This window comes from Macrobrachium rosenbergii, chromosome 54, assembly GCF_040412425.1.
Source record: "Macrobrachium rosenbergii isolate ZJJX-2024 chromosome 54, ASM4041242v1, whole genome shotgun sequence".
Lineage (NCBI taxonomy): Eukaryota > Metazoa > Arthropoda > Malacostraca > Decapoda > Palaemonidae > Macrobrachium > Macrobrachium rosenbergii.
The window spans coordinates 54,117,859-54,124,814 of record NC_089794.1 but is presented as its reverse complement, the minus strand read 5'-3'; positions in this window follow the sequence as shown (position 1 = coordinate 54,124,814).

Sequence of the window (6,956 nt, the reverse complement as noted above, 5' to 3'; positions counted from 1 at the left end):
TAGTATGGAAGAGCTTTACCATATTGCAGAATGCAAATACATGCCATTCTAGTGAAAATTAGCCAAAATCTGTCGATACTGGCAGCCATCTTGAATTTGGCCGCCATATTAAATTTTTGCTTGGCCAGCGCCCTTTCTGATAGAGGGAACTTTAAAGAGCACTTGTCCTGCAAAATTTCATGCTTGTTTGACATCTGAACGATTCTTATGAAATATGCAATTATCTGCTGCACTATTGCACAGCTCATGCAGTTCAACTGCTACTCCCGATACAAAGAGGGAGCAACAACTCATAGACACTCCAAAGACAGAGAAACACCATTCCCAGTCTACATGGGACTCTCAGTCTATGCCAAAACCAGGAAGAGAAACCTGGTTGAAATGCTACATCAGTATGGCCTCAGTATCTCTTATGACAGAGTACTGGAGGTCTCTGCACAGTTAGGAGATGCCACAGTTAGCAAATATGTGGAGGAGGGTGTGTCTGTCCCCCAGTACTGCGAAAAGGGTTGTTCACCACTGCAGTGATGGACAACATCGACCACAACCCATCTGCAACTACTGCCACTACCTCCTTCCATGGAACTAGCATCTCCATATTTCAGCACCCCACCAAGGAGAACACTGGACAGGAAAGACAGCAACTAAAGTTTGCACCTGAGAAAGTGAGGTCGGTGCCTGAATTGCCGGACACATTCACAAACATCTCACCAGCTTCCTTTCAAACAAAGAACCCTGTGCCACCAAACACTGCAATACCAAAGCCACCCACAGATATCTTGGGGCCACAGCTTGCACTGGAGTATCAGTGGCTGACAAGGTCATAGTCACCCAGGAAATAGATGATGCAGTGAATCTGACGTGGTCAGCTCATCACGCTTCAATGAAGAGAAGCCCAGAATTTGAAGTAACCATAACTTCATTGCTTCCTCTCCTGCGTGATCAGGCTCATTCTGTTGCTACGATCAAACACGTGATGCAGAAAGTGCAGGATGTCACTGATTTTCTGAACCCTGGCCAGATACCCATAATCACAGCTGATCAGCCAATCTATGCCGTAGCAAAGCAGGTGCAGTGGCAGTGGCCTGATCAGTATGGCGAAGACAAGTATCTGGTAATGTTTGGTGGTCTGCACATTGAGATGGCAGCAATGACATCTCTTGGTACTCTTCTTCATGGCAGTGGTTGGACAGGAGCTCTGGTGGAGGCAGGAGTTGCTTCATCTGGAACTGCAGAATCCTTCCTGTCAGCTGCAAGTGTAACCAGGACACGGCAGATGCACCAGGTTACAGCCTCTAGTTTGTACAAACTCCTGAGGACAGCATACACTGACTACTGTGCTGAGAAAGCAAACAACAATGAGCAGGCATTAGAGTTTGAGGAGTGGTGTGACCTTCGAAGACAGCAGAGTCCACAGTTCCACTTCTGGCACATGGTGTTGTCTATGGAACTTGTGATATTCCTACTGATCAGGTCCTTCCGTGAGGCCAATTTTGTCCTCTACTGCCAGGCATTGCATGAACTGATACCCTACTTCTTTCCAACAATAATACAAACTATGCTCGTTGGCTGCCTATTCACCTCAGGGACATGCTTACCCTAGAGAGTTCACACCCAGAGTTGCACAAGGAGTTCAAGGCTGGCAACTTTGTTGTGCACAAGACCAGTCGCCAGTCCTCAGCAATGGCTCTTGACCAAGCTCATGAGCAGACCAATGCCTTTATAAAGGCTGATGGCGGAGCCATTGGGCTGACTGAAGATCCGTCAGCACTCAGAAGATGGATGGTGGCTGGCCCAGAGATCATCCGCTTGGTGTCTGCATACGAAACAGAGGTTCAAAGTAAGGAGTCTAATGAGCAGACAACACACCATGAACAAACACCTCATGCGCAGAAGACATTCTTGGAGAGAGTCAGCAAGCTGTCATTGGCTTTGCAACACTTGGGAAGTCCTTTTCAGGAAGAGAGCCAGGATCTGTATTCCATTGACAACAAAGACATTGCCCACCCCAGCTCAGCAGAACTTCTACAGACACACCTTGACAGAGGCCGCACTAAATTTCAGAAGTTTTCAGACTCTTTGGCAAACAATGCAGTCTCCTTCTATGAGCCGATAAAGAAGAACAGAACTGACTTCTTCAGGCAAGAAGCTGCTCCTGTAGAACAGTCAAAGCAGAAACTTGAAGGAGGATTGCCAGCTTTTCTCAAAGCTATTTATATCCTGTCAGAGCCGTGAATGTGATCTGCAGGAATTCTTCCAGCACGAGAATCAAACATTCCTAGCTTCCCTTAGTGAGGGTGGTAGGCTGTACACATGTCAGAAGTCTCAGCTGACCTCGGTCCTGGAGAGTCATGTTACACTAGAAGACAAAGAACCAAAGACTGATGTCCTCATTGTAGATGGATCAGCTTTGGTCCATGCCTTGCCACCAAAGAAAGGAAAGACCTTTGAGGGCTATGCACTTTGCGACTTCTTGCCTGTGATACAATCCTATAGCAGCAAGTACACATCATCACATCTTGTATTTGATGTATACAATACATCCAGCCTCAAAGCTGAGACCAGGCTCCAACGTGGTCAAGGAGGAAGGCGCAAGGTGACAGACAAGAACACAATTCCATCCAACTGGCGCAATTTCCTAACACGATGCCAACAAGACAGAGTTGTTCCAGTTCCTGGCAGACAAAGTTGCCCAGATGTCTGCCACAAATGTTGTCATTGCCACGAAAGGGTCTGCTGTCCTCAGCACTCATGAGGCTAGTCTTCAGGACTGGAAAAGTGCTCTCATGAGGAAGCTGACACCTGCATCTTTCTCCATGCCAAATATGCCAGAACATGGAGCCAAGACCATCACGGTTAAAGCAAATGACACAGATGTTCTTGTCGTTGCAGTCAGTGCTTTCTCCACTCTCCACAATCTAGGCTAGAGAAGCTATGGGTGGCATTTGGCCAAGGCCAGAGCCTGCGCTGGATTGCTGTGCATGACCTGTGCAACTCTCTGGGCCAGGAGAAGGTGAATGGCATGCTCTTCTTCCATGCGTTCACAGGCTGTGATACAGTGTCAGCCTTCCGGAGCAAGGGCAAGAAGACCGCCTGGCAGACATGGAACATCTTTCCAGAGGCCTCCACTGTGTTCTCCAAACTGAGTCACTACCCTCTCAGAGTGGAAGAGAGTGACCTGAAGGTCCTGGAGAGGTTTGTCATACTTATGTATGAAAGATCCAGCACTGCTGGCACTGTGGATGAGGCTAGACTTGATATGTTTGCCAGAAAACAAAGGGCATATGAGGCCATTCCACCAACCAGGGAGCTCCCCTCCAACACACCAAGCGTGCTGCGTACCAGGCTGGTTGTGTGGGGGGGCAGGCCACCCAGTGTCAGCCACAGCCAGAGAACCCTGCTGAGTGGGGATGGCAAAGTCTGGTGAAGCATGGCAAGTCCTCTGGACAACCAACTCGCCCTTAGCCAAGAGTTGCCAACAGCTTACCAAATGTGGATGCAAAGCAGGCTGTCGGGAAAGGTGCAAGTGCTACAAGCTGGGTCTTCCTGCACAGCTCTGTGCACTTGCAAATGTGAAGTCTAGATAAATATTGCCCTCTCTTCAGTAGATAATCTAGCTTGAGCATCCAACGTGTCATGCTATGCCTACCTTCTTATCCTCGAATTTTTCAAAGGTGTAGGTTGAGAGACCTATACATAGATTGGTTGGCGTTTAGTCCGTATTTCTCTTCTTTTCTTTTTATGGTTACAGTCTTAGACACAATGTTGTATGTGACCATACCATTACTATTTCAGTTGAAAATAGCATATTAGTTAAACTGTCTGATCACATGAATATACCATTAAATAAAACAGTTGGTCTCTATGTCTGCTAGCGCTGTGGATAGAAAAACTTTTATGGCAACCATTTTGTACGCCATCTTGGTTACAATTCATTTAGTAAGGGTTTTCAATAAAATGTGGTATGGAACATTTTATAAACTAAAAGTCGAGGTTTAAAAAAAAAAAAAACTGGCATATTCCATCCAATAGATGCTCCCAAACCAGTGAATTCAACATAGATGGCGGCCATTTTGAAAAATAGCCGCCATCTTGGATTTTCAGGTGGCCAGCGCCCTTTTCTAAGAGAGCGTAGTCTTAGGAATGTTTGTGCCAAATTTCATGCTTGTTTCACTATCTGAACGATTTTTACAGCAATCTGCTGCACTATAAGTCGAAAGGCCTAGCGCCACTCTGTCGTTTCTCTTTCCTTTTTGGCATTGCCTTTTATATATATATATATATATATATATATATATATATATATATATATATATATATATATATATATATATATATATATATATATATATGTGTATATATATACATATATATATATATATATATATATATATATATATATATATATATATATATATATATATATATATATATATATATATATATATATATATATATATATATATATATATATATATATGTATGTGTGTGTGTGTGTGTGTGTGTAAGTATAGTATAGACAGATAGAGAGATAGGCATATATGAGAGTTTCTCCCTGGCATACTTTTTGTTAAATGTAATGAAAGTACTGGACTGAACAACTTTGGGGAACATGCTTTTCCGGTGTTCATCCCTCTGACCTAGAACTAGGATGTTCTACTTTAACATTTTAGTTTTCTGTAAAAGAAAACTATTGAGATGGCCATTTGTCTGTCCGTCTGCACTTTTTTCTGTCCGCTCTTAGATCTTAAAAACTACTGAGGCTAGAGGGCAGGAAATCGGTATGTTGATCATCCACCCTCCAGTGATCAAACGCCAAATTGCAGCCCTCTAGCTTCAGTAGTTTTTATTTTATTTAAGGTTAAAGTTAGACATAATTGTGCGTCTGACACCGCTATAGGTGCCAACGACACAGGGCACCACCAGGCCGTGGCTAAGCGTTTTATACAGCATTATGCACTATACAGAAAACTCGATTGCACTAAAAAAACTTCGGCGCATTTTTTACTTGTTTATTCTAATGTTTGTAGTTTCCTCGAATGATTAAAAAGTGTTTTTTATTAGTACAAAAACATTAAATGATGAATCGTTTTGAGTTTCTTATTCTTTTTCAACAGTCATCTTTCTTCCTCGAATTGGAAATGATGTGATGCGACGCTGGATTTTAATGATAGTGTCCAGGTGCCTGCAAGCCCTGCTTTTACCATGTGTGGGTCATGGTGCTTATTCTCCCCGTTAAAAGGCTTTGCTGTTGCCTTCATTCTTGGAAGGGTGGTCACTTGTTGTTATCTTGAATCCTCTTATTGTATATTGCACCCTGGGATCTAACGACAGCTTCTCTTCCTTTTTATGGAGATTCTGGTTAACCAGATGTTTTGCTGGAGAGATGCGCACTGCTTGCATTGGCAGTCGAGTTGATTGACTAAGCATGTGCTATGCTGGGTGTCCAATTGCTGGACTGCGGTATTTTTCAATACATTTGCTTTATTACCTGTTGGATAATAATGGATAAGAATCACTTTGCTGTTACTGCATCCTTTTCGTCTTTTTTGACGCATGTAGAGATTAAACTGGTTATGGAATGTAAACAGTGAATCACTCCTATTCGATGTTCAGAAGTCGGGAATTTTGGGCAGAAAATGCATCCAAGCTTTTTCCTTTTGAAATATTTCTATTCGGTTTATTCAGAATATAAAAATAGAGTAGTATTAAATGATAACAACAGTATTAGACCTTAGAAAGTAAAATAATACTAATGTTATTCCTAGAGGTTCGAGCAACAAAGCCATTTTTTAAAGATACGGATATGACAGTCTTAATCTTTCACCTTATAAAACTTCATTAGTTTTAAGGCTGCCTGTCACTAGCTCTTAAACAGAATCAATTTTTGTATGCTTGATGTTTTTTATAGACATATTTTCGATATTTTAAATGTTGTTTTATATGGTACGTTAACTGAGCAACATCGAACTGTCTCCATGAAAGGCGTTGTTTCTGAGGGTTTGTTGTTCCTGTCAGGGACCTTAATTCCTTCTATACTTTTGCCTTCACCTGCCTTTACCGACAGTTGAACTTGTCACTCCTCACTAAACCTCATTTTCTACTCACCAGTTGTTTACAGATGCTGGAGTAGGCAGGCCTTGTGCCATCTTGGGCTCTTGTTCGTGGGAGCAGGCCGTAAATCATGCATCTGCAGCTGCTGGTGCTCATTCTCGACTTATTTCTAGAATTGCTTTTTACGTAGGTATGTATTGTTTGTTTGTGATCTGTTTTTATGTTTTTTACTGGGATTTCATATGCTTGGACTGTCTTTGTTTATTTTATTTTCTTTTCACAGATTGCCATTCATTTTGCAAATGCTTTCATCGTTTACCCATTTCGGCTTTATCGCCCACTTATTTCATTGTACTTGATGGCGCACTTCTGCATCTGTCTCCCCTGTCGATATTTCAGGTGTTCTAAGATACTTCAAACAGTTTAGTGGAAACAATGATCCCCTTGTCCTAATCAGTTTCGTTTGAGTTACTGTTCTTCACTCTGTCTCCCTCCTCGATGGGATTATGTCAAGGGTGAATCCTGAATTCCCTGTAATTCCTTGTCTCAAGTTCCTCCTTCCTTCCTCCCTTCCATCATAAGGGTGCTTCGAGTTTTTTTTTTTTTTTGTTTTTTTTATGGGTTCATTTCGGTGATGTTTCATTGACGAACACAAGAGAATCGCCTGTTGCTTTTGTTCGTGTAAATATTGATCTTGATCTTTGTTTCATTGTGGTAAGTAAGTCACTCCTTCTCTCAGGAGGCGCCAGGTAATTCCGAGTCAGTCAGTCAATCAATCCTTTCTCTCTCTCTCTCTCTCTCTCTCGTCGAATTGTCATAGTGATTTCTCGGTTTTATTTAATGGCTTGCTATTAGATTCTCTTTTTTAAAACATGATTTTATCGTTTCCGTTAGAGTTAGAC